At 37.6% G+C, this 18,875-nt stretch overlaps 1 long non-coding RNA gene across 1 annotated transcript in view; it reads right to left on the bottom strand.

Annotated features, from left to right (window-relative positions):
• Positions 1-17,585: 17,585 nt before the first annotated feature.
• LOC120530573 overlaps positions 17,586-18,875 on the bottom strand; it is a 297,129-nt gene continuing 295,839 nt past the window's right edge. Inside the window, exon 3 of the long non-coding RNA XR_005633995.1 lies at positions 17,586-17,781. This is a non-coding gene — a long non-coding RNA (uncharacterized LOC120530573). The remainder of the gene's footprint in view (positions 17,782-18,875) is intronic.

The following is an 18,875-nucleotide window of genomic DNA, read 5'->3' as shown; positions in this document are numbered from 1 at the left end:
TCTTCTTTATTCCTTATATACTCACAATAAAACCCACACTAAAACATGACGTACGGACAAAATTAGAAATGTGCGAGGACACAAAAAAATCAGATGCATAAAACTTTGCGTAAGCAAAGTTCTACACAAATTCATTTATAATTACCAATCAACAGCACCACCACAACTCCTCCCAGAATTTCATCTATTTAAATATGCAAAACAATACAAATAGTCCCTTCCGTTCAGTGCTTTTTTAAAAGACAATGGCAAAAACACATTTAACAAAGCACAACATGTTGATTTTCCCACCAACTCTGGTGGTCGTATATTGGATCTGATCTGCACATCTGAACTATCTGTTGCTAACATTTACAGCACTGATTTGGGACTCTCTGACCATAAATCAGTACTATTCACTGTTTCATTATCTCTTCCTCCTCTTACCTATAAACGACAAATTTCTTACAGAAATCTTAAAAATATCTGTCCCTTTGTTCTTTCTGGATCCATTTCTGATCTTTTACTGTCTGCACCTATTCCATCAACACTGGATAGTCTTGTCGACCACTATAACTCAGCCCTTCATTCCGCATTAGATAAAACAGCTCCTTTAAAACATAAGGAGGGTTCCTTTAAGCGTTCAGCTCCTTAACTCAAAAAAAACTCAGAAAAAACTCAGCTATGAAAGCAGCTGGCCAACTCCTTGAGAGAATGTCACGTAAGACTAGCCTCACCGTGCACATCCAGGCTTTCTCTGACCACCAAAGAGCCTACAGTAAAGCACTAACTGGTGCCAAGAACACCCATTATGGCAGAATAACAGAAAGTGGCCGCGATAATCCAAGGGTTTTGTTTTCTGTAGTTAATAAACTACTTGAACCTGCATCTGGCTTAACTACCTCTTCTACTGAAGTCTGTGAGGAATTCCTCCACTTTTTCCGAAACAAAATTAAAGATCTAAATAATTCAATTAACATAAATACATCTTCTGTTTATATCTCTCCCTGTTCTCCCACTCCATCCTGCTCCTTCTCTAAGTTCTCACCAGTCACATCTGCATTTGTTAATAACCTGCTTTGCAAGATGAGGCCGACTACTTCAATCAATCAATCAACATTTATTTATATAGCACATATTCATACAAAAAAAAATGTAGCTCAAAGTGCTTTACAAAATGAATAGAGTAATAGAAGACACAATAAAAGATAAACATAAGTCAACATTAATTAACATAGAATAAGAGTAAGGTCCGATGGCCAGGGTGGACAGAAAAAACAAAAAAAACTCCAAAAGCTGGAGAAAAAAATAAAATCTGTAGGGGTTCCAGACCAAGAGACCGCCCAGTCCCCTCTGGGCATTCTACCTAACATAAATCATCATATTTTCATGGAAGGACCTGATGATGATGGTCACGTAGACTTCTGGCTTTCAGTCCATCATTGTTGGAGCATCATGATGCTTTGAGTAGGTGGTGGTGGCGCAGGCCGCCACCACAAAGAAACCGGAAAAAGAAACAGAAGAGAGAGTAGGGGTCAGTACGGATTTTAGAGCCACCATGAATAGTTATTATGAAGAAGTACCCCATCCCCAGCACACTACTTAAATCCGGCTTTCATGCCATAATCCCGACTATTACAACAATAATAAACTCATCCCTTGACACTGGCTCTATGCCACTCACTTTTAAAATCGCTTCGGTAACCCCAATGTTAAAAAAGTCTGGTCTTGATGCTCACAATCTTAACAATTTTCGGCCTATTTCCCACTTACCTTTTCTGTCAAAAGATCTTGAGCGTGTTGTAGCCTCCCAACTCACCAATTACTTAACCTCTAATAATTTGATGGGACCCTTTCAGTCTGGCTTCAGGGTACACCACAGCTGTGAAACTGCTCTGCTATGGGTAACCAATGATTTGCTTATGGCAGCAGACTTTGGACAAGCCAGCATATTAATTCTATTAGACCTCAAGGCAGCATTGGACACTGTCAGACATGACATTCTACTGTCCAGAATGGAGAACATGCTGGGCATCTCTGCACTGCCCTCCAGTGGTTCAAGTCCTATTTGACTGACAGGCAAGAGTTTGTTAGTCTTGGCAACAGCAGATCCAGCTCAGCGCCAGTCACACAAGGAGTTCCTCAGGGCTCTGTCCTCGGCCCTCTTCACTTCTGTATTTATATGCTTCCACTTGGCCATATCATTCGTAGCTTTGGACTGGGTTATCATTTTAATGCAGACGATACTCAACTTTATTTCAATGTTAAAAGTGGAACTTCATCAGAGCTCTCTCAGCTCACAACTTATCTCAGTGAAATTAACACCTGGATGGAGCAGAACTCTTTAAAATTAAATTGCAACAAAACTGAAATCCTGCAAATTGGGACTAAAGCGCATCTTAATAAAATGAGCTCCTTCCCAGTCAATCTTGGCGGTAATTTCATCAGACCTGCCACTACTGCAAAGAATCTTGGTTTCGTTTTCGATTCCTCCCTTTCTTATTCTGCCCTTATAAACCACATTAAGAAACTTTCTTATTTTCACCTCCTTCCTATCCGTTTCTAATGCTGAGAAACTTGTCCATGCTTGTATCACATCCCACATAGATTATTGTAATTCCCTACTGGCAGGTGCCCCATCTAATCTTATATCACAGCTCCAGCTTATTCAAAACTTGGCTGCAAGAGTCCTTACTTGAACCAGCAGCAGCAAGCACATAACACCCATCCTGCTTCGCCTTTACTGGCTCCCTGTGTCTTGCAGAATCGAATATAAAATCCTACTAATAACCTGCAAAGCCTTAAACGACCTTGCGCAAAACTACATCAGTGACCTTCTCCATCACTGTGTGCCTGTCCGCCCACTAAGGTCCTCTGATTCTGGCAATCTTGTTGTACCCCACACTAATCTACACTCCATGGGTGACAGGGCCTTCAGCTGTACAGCGCCCAGACTCTGGAATGACCTACCAAAATTAATCAGGTCAACTGACTCCATGATGCTGGATTATGTGAATTTCCCCTTGGGATTAATAAAGTATCTATCTATCTATCTATCTATCTATCTATCTATCTATCTATCTATCTATCTATCTATCTATCTATGAATTCTTTTAAAAAACAACTAAAAACTCATCTGTTCAGAAAGGCTTTTAGCTCTACTTGACTTTACTATCCTTCTCTTAGTTTACCTCTATGTCAAGATGCTCATGTAACCTGTATGTGTGTGTGCTTTATTTATCTGGTTTGTACAATACTATATACTGTATACTCTGCCATTCTTTCTTAAATTCTGTGAAGTGCCTTGAGCATGGGAAAGGCACTATATAAATAAAATGTATTATTATTACAAAAGAATTGCTGCAAATGTGAAATTGAGGACTTGTTCAGTGACGTGGAGGGAAGGAAAATATACTATTTGGTGGATTAAGCAGTGGTATAAGCAACAAATGGAAAATCAATGGAGTTGCACAGCGTGGAGGCACTCAGAAGTTCAAGTTTAGTCGGACAGTGCCTGAAATGAAAACGAAGTGGTCAGATATTAAAAGTTGATGTGAAAAGGTGAGTTGCAGCCCACCATCTGAGTGTGACTACCACTGGAGAAAGTAGCAGAATTCCAGGTCTCACACTTTTTGAGCAACGAGTTGCTGTAGTTATTGGTGAGACTCTTATAACTGTCATTTTATCAGCAGGTGAGGGGAACTCCGACATCACCTAGGGCAAAGGTGAGTTTTAATTTTTTTTTCCCTTACCATTATCCATACTAATGTAAATAATATGCCTGCTTAATAAGACAAGCAAGCAAGCTGCAGATGCAGTATTACTGATTATTCTGTTTCAGACAGTATTACAAAAGGTGACCCCCATGCCTCGGACACATCTCCAGGCAGTGATAGTGCTGCTCTGTTGAACCCATACCCATGCCTCGGAAACCACAGAGCAACCATCTGGCCATGTGCTGACAGATGCTGTTCTGGAGTCACACAATGCTGTATTGGATGCTGTAAGAGATGTGGTCATTGGACTAAGGAATATAAATGCCGTACTATGCAAAACTGACCATAAATTGAATGAATTGGTTAAAAAATAAATATTTTTACATTCTACTAATTACATTTAAATGAAGTTGTAACGCTGTCCGATTTGGCTGATCATTTGTTTGGGTCAGAGTCAGGTTCATCAAACCGCATCTTGTCAGATACGGGCTAGCCACAATCGTGTTCCATATTATGTAGCACCCTACATGTTTGCCCCATGCAACATACTTTCTGTGGACTATACAGCAGCACTCTACCACTCTTTCCAGACAGCACCTATGGCCCTTAAGCTACCCTATAGTACATTCTAACACCACCTGAGCCTGAGAGTGGAGGTCATTATAATCTTGCTCTTCAGTTTCTGGGGTTGGCGAGCATGGTGAGAAGCCATGTCTTCAGGGGATACACACTGTCTCCTAAGTAATCGTGTTATATGGTTACATCATACAGATAACTTACAATTTTGACCAAAGGGATAATATTAAATGTTTTATCCTACTGATAAGCCATCCATGACACACAATACCATTTTCAAGTTTGTTCCCAACACTACTATTTCTCAGAATTAATTAATCATGAGTTCAGCCAAATCATCTCACCACAACAATAGTAACGAAATGCATTTTGCACATGTTTTGCACATTAATAGAGTGGAAATGATTTCTATTTAATTAAGAAAATTTATTCTCTGAAGGTGCCTTTATAGCAATGTGTGTGCACTAGACATTGCTTCAAAATGCATTTTGATATTTGCCTGTCCAACCACAGGACACAGGACAAATTATATATTTGGATGACAAGCAGATAATACCATGTCATACTGCTGGCATACTGTGACTCTGTGATGACTGAGAACTACCCGAATGGACAGCCAGTTCACGCTGAAAATCTCTTGTGGCTAAAAACCCAAGGGTGGACAGAATTTGCAAAGGAACAGGTGGAGCACAATTTCTCAAAGTCTGCCTTTGTAAAATTTGGCTCAGTTTAGATCACATTTCCAAGAGGATAGCTCTTGGAAATCTAAATCGACCTAGAAGCAAGTCATCATCCTGGGACCAGAAATCAGTATGATCTCTAAATATGCGTTTTCTCCTAATTCTTTCATTTGCTATGTCTTCAAACAACACTAAAGCAGCTATGGTAGTTGGAATAGTTTGGCCATTCTACCATTATATTGTTACAGATTGGATAGAATAAAGTGTCTTAAATTTGTCATATATACATAAATAAATATTGATATGCAATTAATTTTGGTGTATTTAATAAAGCCCTCATTATGGATGCAAATCTAAAAAAGAAAGGGAAGCCACACAGAAGTAGTAGTACTGCCTTGACACTGGGCAACCCAATACTGAATTACTTGTTGTAGGATTATATAAACCATTTGAGAATTGTGACTCATTCTTAAAAAGAAAAAAATAAGATCTATGTCTTTGACCAGTCTTGCAGTCATCCTTGACAGCAGCCTGATCATTGAATGATACATATCTCCTTGAGTGAAAACTTTATTTTATCATTATGAAACATCAATGAGTGAAATCTGTCTCTCTAGGCCACTTTCTGAAGTAGTTTTCCATCTTTATTTTTCTTTTCTGTTAGACAACAGCAGTTTTTAATTTTGTTTCTGCGTGAAGTATCAGCTTGTTACAACAGGTTCAAAATGCCACTGCCAGAGCCTTGACCACATTACACTTCAGTTGTTTCATCTACACTTTCAGTTTGCCAAACACCAAATCATCTTTAAAGTGACATTACTGACTTTAAAGCTGCTTGTCTCTACACTGAAGATTACTCATCTCAGCTGCTTTAACCATTTCAATGGTTCACTGACAGACAAACTATGGTTACTCTCTGAGCTATCTCGACAGTATGAAGAGCAAGAAGCCAAGTGGTTTTACTGTGGTGAGAAACAGAAATCACTAACTCATGATTTAAAGATGGAAAGTAGTAGTAAGGAAATATTGATGATTTAGAAGTGCCACAGGCAGCATAGAATGGAAGCATTGAGTGTTTCTATTGCTTTTTCTTTTTAGGTTCTCCTTTATTTTGATTGAAATGTGTCATTTTAACATGCTACAACATTACTAGAAAGAAGTAGAAAATTTCTTAAAATGTCCTATGTTTATTTATTCATTTATTTACCTTTGAGAGACTGATCTTGAACTATACAGTATGAGTCCTCTTGTGGTAGACCACCTGGACCCACTCAGTTTGCCTATCGAAAAACTGGAATGGAGGATGCAATTATCTCTCTGCTCCATGAGGCTTTATTCTCACCTGGACATAGCTAGCTGCACTGTGAGGATTATGTTTATTTGATTTCTCCAGTGTCTTCAGTACCATCCCTGTTAAAGGGTAAACTCAGTGATAAGCAGGTGGATGAGCCTATGGTGTCCTGGATAGTGGACTGCTTGTCAGGCAGACCACAGTTTGTGAGAATTAAAGACTGTGTCTCTGATACTACTGTGAGCAACACTGGAGCACCACAAGGAACAGTCCTGTCTCCTTTCCTCTTCACTCAGTTTACCAAAAGTCATGTCACTTGCAGAAATTCTCAGATGATTCTGCACTTATGTGTTGTATTGATAAAGGGAATGAGACAGAGTATAGGAGTCATGTTGAGAACTGTGTTTCTTGGTGCAAGGGGAATTGCCTGCATCTTAACATCAACATTGACTTTCTTTGCACCAAACGTCTCTATGTGCAGCCACTATTCATGGAGTGGATGCAGAGTGGTGCACTCCTACAAAGACTTTGGGGCCCACATTAATGGCAGGTTGGACTGGTCTTGGAACACAGAGGAACTATATAAGAAAGGGTACAGCAAGCTTTTTTTTTGTTAGGAGACCTCATAAGGTTCCTTTAATGTGGGAGATGACAGCCTTCACATCTTCTATAACTCTGTGATGGCAGTGAGATTTTTGCTGTGATTTGCTGGGCTGGTAACATAATTTCAAGAGAGGCCCACTGAATTATCAAGCTAATAAAAAAGGCAGGCCCAGTTATAGGATGAACTGTGGTCAGCCTGGAAGAATCAGCAAAGGCAAGAATGAAAACAAAACTGTAGGTCATTATTAACAATGCTGTACATCCTCTGTCTGACACACTACACTACGAATAAAGTTCTATCTATCTATCTATCTATCTATCTATCTATCTATCTATCTATCTAAGGATAAACCGAATGACATCAAAAAACAGTATATTATATACAGGATGAAATTTAAATCTAATTAGGTAAAGTTATTAGTCATTTACTTTTAAAGAACATCCATGAACTATGTATTTAGAACTATTTTATAAGCATATTTAACAAATCTGTATCCTAAGCTATGATTAGTCAGTTGTTTTCTTTCACATATGTTTTATATCATATTTAGTCTATAAGCCTAAAGACTGACACTATTTGAACTATACACTGTTATAGACAAGAGATGTGTTTAATGGTGACCAGTGATGGCCAGTGTGATTTTCTATTTTGTGGTGTGCTGGACTGGTAACATCACTTGAAGAGGGGCCTACCAAATCAACAAGCGAATTAATGAGGAGGGCTCGTTGATATGTGATGGTGATGGGTAATTTATTTAATTCTAAAGTGATTTTGATAAATACCTACACACCAATGTAGATGATAGAGACTTCATCCAAAATGTATTTGCATCCAGTTCTAACTTGAACAGCCATAAAACTATAATGGCCGGAGACTTTAATTGTCTTTTAAATTTAGACCTAGATAGGTCTTCAACTACAAGTGCGATAACGTCTAATACTGCAAAAATAATCATACAGTTTTTAATTAATCATCACTTATCAGACTCATGGAGATTTCTAAATCCATATTTAAGAGTATAGTCCTTCTCACCAGTATGTCATTGCTACTGAATAATTATTTCTTCATAGATAACAATTTTTTGCCCATGATCAAATCTTGCAAGTACAACACTATTGTTATCTCCTACCATGCCACTGTGATCATGGAGCTCAAATCACTAGGTCCCACATACTCATCTCGCAGCTGGTGTCTTAACCTCCTGCTAATAGCTAACAAAAACTGTACAGAATTTATATCCAAGCAAACTGATTCTTTTTAAGAGACAAATGCACCCTCAGAGGTTTCTGCAGGAATATTATGGAAAACTCTGAAGGCTTTTTTAAGAGAACAGATTATCTCATATCAACACAAAATAACACAAAAATAAATCGGAAACCAAGAAAGCCTTAGACTTAATCAGTGAAATTACCAGAATAGATCAAGAACATACAAGGTCTCCAAATGAGACACTTTTTAGGAAAAGACAGGCTTTGCAAGTAGAACTCAACCTCTTGACAACAAAATAAACCAAACAACTCATTTTTAAATTGCGACATCATTACTAATGAACACGGAGAGACAGTTATTAAGATCACAATGCAGTTTCTGTAATCACTAATACAGATGGAGATAAAATCATTGACCATAAAAATATAATGTACACATTTAGAGACCACTATACTCTGCTAGTCTCTATTCATTCAGTTGTATCCAACCCTTGGATACTCTATAGACCAGTCCTCACAATGTTTCTTTGTTTTCCCTATCTTCTTTCTATTGCTTGATGTTCATTCCTGTTCATTCTTGATGGTATCCATCCAATGGGTCTTTGGTCTCCCTTGCTTCCTTTTATCACTGACCATTCTGAGTAGCACCTCTTTTTCTAGTGAATTTGCCCTCATCACATGTCCAAAATAGGTCAGCTTTTGTCTGGTGGTCTTGCCTTCCAAGGACAACTCTGGGTTTATATGATCAAGTACATCTTTGTTGGTGATCTTAGCTGTAAAAATTTTCAATTAAGTTTGCTCCCTTTTTATTAGCAACATTTATAGAAGCCAGAGATAATAAAGCTTTTCACCAAACATTAATTATTTTTTTTTCCTAAGTAAAATAAGGACTTATTACAATGCACACCAATCTCACTTCTGAATAATGATGTTAAGATACTCTCAAAAGTTCTAGTTAGAAGGCTTGAGAAAGAGCCCCCTTCGGTAAAATCATAAGACCAAACCGGATTTGTTAAAGTTAGACACTTGGCTTCCAATCTTCAACACGTTTTTAATGTATTATATTCACCCATAAACTCTAACACTCTGAAGATCTTACTATCTTTGGATATAGAAAAAGCATTTGATATGGTTGAATGGAATCTATTCACCACACTGCATAAATTTTTGGTTTGGAGCAAACATATGTGCATGGATCAAACTACCGTATACTAGTCCAGAAGTTTCGGTTTGTATCAACAACAATATTTTAGACTACGTACTTTAAACAAGAATGCGGTACTAGACAAGGAAGCCCCTTGTCACCACTGCTATTTGCAATCACCACTGATCCATTGGATTTTCACTTTTGAAATGCATCAGAGATGAAGGGGATTTTCAGAAAAGGACTTGAACACAAAATATCACTATATGCAGATGATACAGTACTGTATATATCAGACCCACAAAATTCTGTGTCGGCAGCCCTAACTGCAAAAACAGAATTTCAAAAGACATCTGGACTCAAAATTAATTTGAACAAAAGTGTGCTTTTTGCAGTGAATTCTCAAGCAAACAGCAGTATATTGGACAACTCCCTTTTATCATTGCGACAACTCCCTTTTATCATTGCAGATCAGTTTAAATACCTAGGGGTAAATATCACAAGTAAGTGTAAAGTTCTTTTTCAACAAAACTTTGCTGTCTACTTGGAAAAACTTAAACAGGATGTGCATAGATGGTCTACCTCCATTTTACTTTAGCAGGGAGAATTAACACTATCAAGATAAATATCCTCCCTAAGCTTTTGTTTCTATTTCAAAACATCCCCATATACATTAACAAATAATTTTTAAGAAATTAAATTCAATCATAACTTCATTCATTTGGAATATAATATATCCAGGCATCCAAAGGGTGACAGTAAAATTACGTAAATCAGAAGGTGGCATGGCTCTACCTAAATTTCAGTTGTATTACTGGGTGGCAAATATACAAACTATAAAAACGTGAACATTGACACAAATAGATGAACACACACTAGCTTGGACTACAATAGAAATAAAATCCTGCAGTACTTCTTTATATTCCTTGATTTGTACACCAGTAAATACAAGGTATCATCAATATGCTAACAACCTATTTGTCCTTCATTCACTCAAAATATGGAACCAATGTAGGAAGCACTTCAAGTTCTTCTTTCGGTTCCTCCTGTTAGGGGTTGCCACAGCAGATCATATTCTTCCATATCTTTCTGTCCTCTGCATCTTGTTCTGTTACACCCATCTCCTGCATGTCCTCTCTCACCAGATCCATAAACCTTCACTTAGGCCTTTCACTTTTCCTCTTCCATGACAGCTCTATCCTTAGCATCCTTCTCCCAAACATACTCAGCATCTCTCCTCTGTACATGTCCAAACCAACACAATCTTGCGTCTCTGACTTTGTCTCTCATCCGTCCAACTTGAGCTGACCATCTAATGTACTCATTTCTAATCCTATCCATACTTGTCACACCCAGTGCAAATCTTAGTATCTTTAACTCTGCTACCTCCAGCTCTGTCTCCTGCTTTCTGGTCAATGCCACCATCTCCAACCCATATGACATAGCTGGTCTCACTACCATTCTATAGACCTTCCCTTTCACTCTTGCTGATACCCGTCTGTCACAAATTACTCCTCACACTCTTCTTCAACCATTCCACCCTGTCTGCACTCTCTTCTTCATCTCTCTTCCACAATACCCATTGCTCTGTACTGCTGAACTATTTAAACTCATCCACCAACTTTACTCCTTGCATCCTCACATCTCCACTGACCTCCCTTTCATTTATACACATGCATTCTGTCTTGTTCCTATTGACCTTCATTCCTCTCCTCTCTGGAGCATATCTCCACCTCTCCAGGGTCTCCTCAACCTGCTCCCTACTATCGCTACAGATCACAATGTCATCAGCTAACATCATAGTCCACGGGGACTCCTGTCTAATATCGTCTGTCAACCTGTCCATCACCACTGCAAATAAGAAAGAGCTCAGGGCTGATCCCTGGTGTAATCCCACCTCCACCTGGAATGCATCCGTCACTCCTACTGCAGATCTCACCACTGTCACACTTCCTTCGTACATATCCTGTACAACTCTTATGTACTTCTCTTCCAGTCCTGACTTCTTCATACAATACCACAGCCCCTCTCAAGGCACCCTATCATATGCTTTGCCCAGGTCTACAAAGAAGCAATGCAACTCCTTCTGGCCTTCTCTATACTTCTCCATCAACATCCTCAGAGCAAACATCACATCTGTGGTGCTATTTCTTGGCATGAAACCATACTGCTGCTCACTAATCATCACCTGACTTCTTAACATAGCTTCCACTACTCTTTCCCATAACTTCATGCTGTGGCTCATCAGTTTTATCCCTCTGTAGTTACTACAGTCCTGCACATCCACCTTATTCTTAAATATCAGCACCAGTACATTTCTTCTACACTCCTCAGGCATCCTCTCACTTTCCGAGATTGCATTAAACAATCTGGTTAAAAACTCCACTGCCATCTCTCCTAAACATCTCCATCTGCATGATAAATACCTTTTTTCACTGTCTCAGACTTACACAATTTTTAATGTTTGGGAAATGTATGGATTAAATCATTTAGAGATTAGTATATAAATAATATCTTTACATCCTATGAACAATTGAACTCCAAATTTAGCTTCCCATCAACGCAATGTGTTCACGATCTCCAAATTAGAAACATTGCTAAAGAAAATCTGCCTAATTTCCTCACCTCCCACCTATTTCTATTTCAGAAGAGATATTGATCAGTCCTGAAGACTCAGACAGCATTTCTATAATATATAAAACCATTTTAAAGTTCCTTCCTTTTAAGTATCCCTGAATACAGTGGAAAAAGGATCTCTCACTCAACATTTCAGAAAAAGCGTGGAAGGCAGCCATGCACAGAATTCACTCTAGCTCCATATGCACAAAGCATTCAATTATTCAACTTAAAATCTTTTATCGAGCACATCTATCTTGTTTAAAATTGTCCAAAATGTTTCCAGGGCAAGATCCAACCTGAGAACGTTGCAATGGAGCTCCAGCCTCACTAGGCCACATGTTTTGGGCATGTACCAAATTAACATCACTCTGGACAAAAATGTTTAAATGCCTATCTGACAGCCTTTGTGTCACAATCGCTCCTAATCCACTAAAAGCTGTGTTTGGTGTACTCCCAGGTGGGCTTAAAATGGAGAAGAACGATCAAACTGTAATTGCCTTTACTTCACTATGAGCATATAGACTTATGTTACTCAAACTGGGCGAATCCTAGTCCACCTCTTCTAAGTTATTTGCTAACTGATGTTATATACTATTTGAAATTGGAAAAAAATCAAATTCTCACTTAGAAGATCTGTTTAAAACTTTTCAAAATCCTGGCAGGATCTAATCAATAACATTTTAGAATAAAAAATTTTAATGGTGGAGAAGGACTTTGTTCCCTATTTACTACTCTCAAAGTTTTTCTCTGGCTCTTGGCCTTCCTCTATTTCTCATCAGTGGGGGTGAATTTAGTTTTATTAAGTTTGACTTGATTGCATGGAACATTTCATGTTTTTTCATAAATTAAAAAAAAACAAAAAAAAAAAATTAACAAGGGGGGCTCAATTTTGGGATACCCTCTGGAACCCCTGGAGGTAGAAGTGGAAGGATGAAGATAAAACTGAGTTCCATTATAAATAGTGTTGCACTTCCTCTCTCTAACAGAAAAACACTGAGGACTTTCAGCCATCAAATTATTTAGCAGAAATTTGTCAAGAATTGGGGCTCCTTTATACCAGTAGCTATATGCTTGTATAATACCTCACTGTGACTGTGACTGTTTGTTTTATTTTTAGCAAAGCTAGAATTTTCTGCTTCTTTTTAGTCATTTTGGTGTGTACTTGAGGGAGATTGCTGTTGTTGTTTCTTATAATATTTATTTATTCATTGAGCTCCTATAAAAGCTATATATCCCCTTTGGGTGAAATAAAGTACTTTGTTTCTATTGCTCTATCCATATATCTATCTAAAAGCACTTAAATTGGAATTTTTCACCTTTAACATTCTTGTTTTAAATAGTTTATCCATTTGGCAAGAGGTTACCAGAGACAAAAGAAGTCTAAAAGGAAGATGTCCAAAAGACGGCAGCTTTAAGTAAAGTACACAATGTAATTGAGCTAGCATTACTGCATCAGTGTGCCAAGAGCTCAGGTTTGAGTCTTAGACTGGTTAAATGGAGTTTGCATATTTTTACCATTTGTCTGAAAATTGATTCATATGAGTGTGCCCTGTGATGGACTAAATGGATGGGGCCTGGGGTAGAGTAAGGCCGGATGCTAACCCCACACTTTAAGAACACTTGTGCTAAATACCATGATTAATACTTAAGTGTACAGTAAGTGAAATGTTGCCTCAGGTCCTATCCACAAATTGAAGACTACTTGACAAATGCATGCATGTTCATGATGTTATGGGCAGTAAACTGGCAATATCTTTGTTAAATAAATAAGAAATAGTGCAATTCTTTTCTGAAACAACACATTGAAAAATTTTTGAGTAGCAGGAATTTGCTTCTGTTAATAGACATATATTGCTGGGAAACAGCAGCCTCCTGGATTATAAAATAAACATTTGATTGATACATGAATAAATCAGTAGTGAAGCACATACAGGTCATTTACCTAAATTCCACCCAAAATTGCAATTGACAATTAACAAAACTCAACCATTATTGGTTATTAAAAAAGGCTAAAAATTAAAAATAATGAGTCATGAGTGATGTGTGGTAAGTGAAAAGTAGACATGACTGACAAGTTATGCATTATGAATAACAAATGAGATGCAATGCATGACCCATCAAGAATGAAAATTCATCAGTGACAAGTAAGTAGTGATGAGTGGCAAGCATGAAATGACAAATCATACATGACATGGAATAATATTGATGACAGGCACCATAGTCTTGAATTCCCTGGAATTTCTAGGATCACCCCTAACTCCAGAAGTTTGTCCAGACATTTTAAAGAAAGTAACTTCTGAGACAATACTATTATAATTGTTATTTTTAGCATAATGACAACTTTTGATTGGAGCTCAAAGGCTGGTCCTTTAACTCTTTTAGGGCCAATGTTGACTTTTGTCTAGTCAAGGGGATCAGGGCGATAAAAACTATAAATGTTGATAAAACTCACTGTCACATTATAAGCAGATGATCTTTACTAGGAGGACTGTTAGACTCATTGACTTGATGTTGAATCACTGTGTATATGTGAGTGGAAGAGAGTAAACAAAGTCTAGATTGGCATTGACGTTAGACAAGAGAGTGGAGCGAATGCACAAAGCAAAATACTCAATGTGTATTTATTTATTTTTTGTGTATTATTGCTAAATTAGACTCTTGACTTATGGAACTCCAGTTTTGATGCAAACAATCTGGAGACTGAAAATGAAAGACAGGTACCTGCATCAGCTGATCAGTTCCCGGCTGATTGTAGTGCTGAACACACTCGCTGAGCTGACATGCCTATGGCAGTGGATACCCTGCCACACTGGCAGTTAAGACTGGGAAATAACGTGCATAACAGTCCTCAGTGGGTAACAACTTCTTAACTTATTAAGCCTGTTTCCTTGATCTCTGATACCAGCTAAACCTGCACTTTCCTGTCTTATACTATGTAACAGATGGAATTACATCTACCGAAAACTGCTCAACAGTCTGTATACAGTATGTATATACACACACACAAATATATACTGTATATAGTGACTATTGCTTATAGTACCTCCTCTATTACGTTTTCTTACTGCATCGTGCCGGCAGCTGCAGGCTCATACGCTTTTAACTGCAAGCTGTTTCTCCATTAAACAGTAAACCTTGTCTCACACGCGCACTTAGGGGACAGGAAAAGGGTTGAACAAGGAGCGTAAAAGACATCAGAAAAAGAGTCAGTAATGAGTATTAATGCCTTTTCTCTTTCCCTCTTTTAGAACCACAGAAGACTAAGACAGAACTCATCACTTCTTTGTTTTTGTTTTAACTCCAGTCATTCACAACCTATGGAAAAGAAACACAGCTGCTCTTCAAAAACTCCCTCTTAAACAGAATTTCAAAGAGAAACAAACAGACTCTTACCCATCCTTTGCACGATCAGCTACAGGCTTCTCGCATGAGGTATAGAATTTTTAAAAGACCCAGTCCCGATAAGTCTAACAGCTCACTCTCCTGTCCTTTGTCCTTTTCTGTCCTGCATCTGTCCCAGTCCCTACTTCTGAGCCACTGAACCCATTTTGTCTTCTTTTAACCAGGAGGGTGGAACTGGACCACAACATTTGGCAGTTGCAACCTGTGTGCTTGCTTGCTGAAGATAATCCCCTTTTGAATAAAGTATTGTGTCTGTGCCAGATCAGCAATAAAGATTTTGGAAACCTGTTCCTTTTTCCAGTCTCTTGTGCAACTCTGTGACATATATATATATATATATATATATATATATATATATATATATATATATATATATATATATATATATATATATATATATATATTGTGAGGGACAACATGCTGGGACCAGAGTCAGAGCCAGAATTCATTTGGGATCTTTACCTGGCCGGGACACCATTAAAACAGAAGGAGAGGGGAGACCAATATTTCCATATTTCCGGCTTATTGTCTCCCCACGCACGCTAGGTTGAAGCATCTCTGGGTATTGGTACCCATTCAGAAAACTGAAGGGAATGGTAGGAATTGTAGTCCAGTAGTGCAACACTGCTAGTGTCCGTGGGTTCTGCAAGGGGGTGCTTCAGGGTTACTCTCCCTACTATTTGCGACTCCTGTATGGCCCAGAAGTGCTTCCAACAGACAAGGCCCTGACACCAAAAGTACTCCTGGATACTTAATAAAAGAGACTGCACTGCCTTGTCCAGGTGAGATGGAGCTGGGAACAGAGACAGACAACACTCGCCTTGGTGGAGTATCAGTCCGGTGGAGAGAGAGACAGAAAAGAGAAGAGACACCATGTTGAATTGTTGTATATAAGGTATTTTGTAATAAATGTCCTGTTATTTAAACCTGCGCCTGTTTCTGTGTGTTTGGAATTTGGGGTTCTATGGTGTCCCCTAACTTTCACAATATATAAAGTGATTCTATTCGTAAAACAAAAATACTTTTTTTTGTTATTGTTTCTTGCATTAGTTATCATAGTTGTGCAATATGCCAGATTGGTCATGCATAATGGATGGTAGTGCACATTGAGAAAGGCAATGAGAGATCTCTAAAAAGAAGTAGCTTTATTTCCTGTGTTTATTTTTGCTATTTTATGAAATAGTATGGAAAAATTAGATCATCATGAGTTTTAATAATGTGTATTTGACCTGTGTATCTTTCACAGACCAAATCACAGAAATTCTCTAACTTGCAGATTTAAATACAACAATGCAGGTTTAGCCGTGAATTCTACACTTATAAAGTAAGATAATAGTCTGTAGCCTGCTGTTAATAGCATTGAGCAATACCAGTTTCAACAGCTGATTGGTGTTTACAAGAAGACGGGCCAATTGGAGAAGCAGATACTGAAATATTAATTTGATAAGACACTTGGTTATCTATAAACAGCACATGTACAAAGGTATGAATTGGTTTCTTTCTTGTCTCCTAGGACTCATTGGAGCATCTGTGGGTTTGAGAAAACACACTTTAAGGAGGGTTGCTCTTTTCTCTGTGTATTGGATAGACTATGAACTGGAATAAAACAGAATTTAATTCTTCTTTAATTGTGTGAACTGAGCACTTAAGTGTCTTGCCATTATTCTCCTGATCACTACAATTTACAAACATGTTCACTTTTTTCATAACACTCAGTTTCTTTTTAAAATCGTTTTTTTTTTTGTTTGTCTTTATGTATGTAGATGTGTAATGTATGTATCAATCACTTATGAATTGTGTGTCACTATAGTGTGAACCAAGTAAACACTTACTTGAATTGTTTAGCTTTAATACACTTGTATTTATCATTAAATTCTTTTGATCTAGGCTGATTTATTTTCCACACAGTGTAATTTGGTAATCAAATTGGCCTTGCAAGCCAGAAAATGTGTTAGTACCCCAGAGATGTAATGAAGCACTTTCCCTAGCAGACAGAGCTTTATGGTGTTTAAACATGCTCACCCAGGGCTTTAAAAGGAAAGTGAAATGAAAGCTAAAAGTAAAATGCTTGAAATGAAAACATGGGCTGATAGATTTGGGACATGCTTAACTCAGATTCTTCTATATGATCTACAACTGCTTAATCTTACATTATTTTAATGTCCACAAATTAAATAAATGCCTTAATATAAGATTATTCAAATATCTTCAAATGCACTAAGCACTAATATATAATATATAATATAATATAATATATATATATATATATATATATATATATATATATATATATATATATAAAATGACCAAAAATGACACAAAAAGGTTTGGGGTTCCATCCTATATATTCACAACTCCTGGGGAAAATAAACCCACAATGTAATCAATTAACGCTCGATGGAGCCAAGTAATTTCCTCAGACTGAGCCCAAGAAAAGTGGATGCTTTTATAAAGGGTAAGGTGGGAGGAGTGTGTCCAAGGGGTTGCAACCTGAAGTGACGTCAATGGTAGGGTGGGTTCTGGAAGCAGAGGTGGAGTTATGCAGACTTCTGTTCAGAGGATCTGAAGGGGAGAAAAGAGAAAAAAAGGCATTAGAACACCCTGATCCAGCTTACCATGTTTAGCAAAGCCCACTGATTGCCTCCCATGCACTCATGTGTCACTATATATATTATATATATGTGTGCTACCTGTGAAAATGTTATTTAGCCTCTAGTCATATTCACAGGCACTTTGTCACCTTTAACACTGTCTTCTTGTTAAACTAAATAAAGGAACGAAGAACCTAAAAGAAAAAATGTAAATTTTTGACATTTTCACAGTATAAGTTACAAACCTGCAAACCGTGTGACTATATAAACCTATGCTGTTGTCATAGATGTACAGTATAGAAGTAACTAACTAGTAAATATCTATAATTATATATATGCATATAAAACTCTCTTTATATAGATCTATATATAGTCATAGGTAATTAACAGAAAAAAGAATCTACAACATTGATACCTGGATAAAGGCAAAAACAAGCAAGAATTATGAAATAAATTACAAATGTTGCACTTACTATGAAAATTAGGTTGCCTGAATTACAAGAAGCAAGATACACCTACAGCACAGGCTGTTGTTTTCAAAAGCTGAGCTGGGTAAATTTAATATGATTTGTAAGCAAACAGTTCATCTCAAAAGTGCACACTTCCAAATTAGATATAATTTGAGTAGCACAGCCATAGAACTGGCATAAGCAAAGCAAAGCAAAGCAACTTATTATCCCTGAAACCCCAGAGGATTTTCTTGAACACAATGACTGTCAGTACACCAGTGCTAACAGATGTGCACAAATGACAATCTCAGAAAACCGGCTCAATTTTTAACACTCTATGTTTATGAAAATATTAAAACCTGTGCAGTGTTTCCAAATTAAAAGTATAATTTAGGAAAATGTGTGGATCTCAAAAAAATGACATGTAATTAGCAAGCACTGAGGGAGTAGATCACAGATATGAACCCGCTTTATTGTTTTGTGAGCTCTGGAAATTGTCCACAGGGCTTTAGAGGCCAGTCAATATAAAAGATGACAATAACCTAGCTCTATGGTTATTAAATGTACCCAGAAAACTACTGGAGAGATTCTTATAGAAGGATTGGCAAGGACTAAA

Source organism: Polypterus senegalus, chromosome 6 (genome assembly GCF_016835505.1).
Source record: "Polypterus senegalus isolate Bchr_013 chromosome 6, ASM1683550v1, whole genome shotgun sequence".
Classification (NCBI taxonomy): Eukaryota; Metazoa; Chordata; class Cladistia; order Polypteriformes; family Polypteridae; genus Polypterus; species Polypterus senegalus.
Note: the sequence above shows the minus strand (reverse complement) of the source record. Positions and strands in the feature narration are given on the sequence as shown.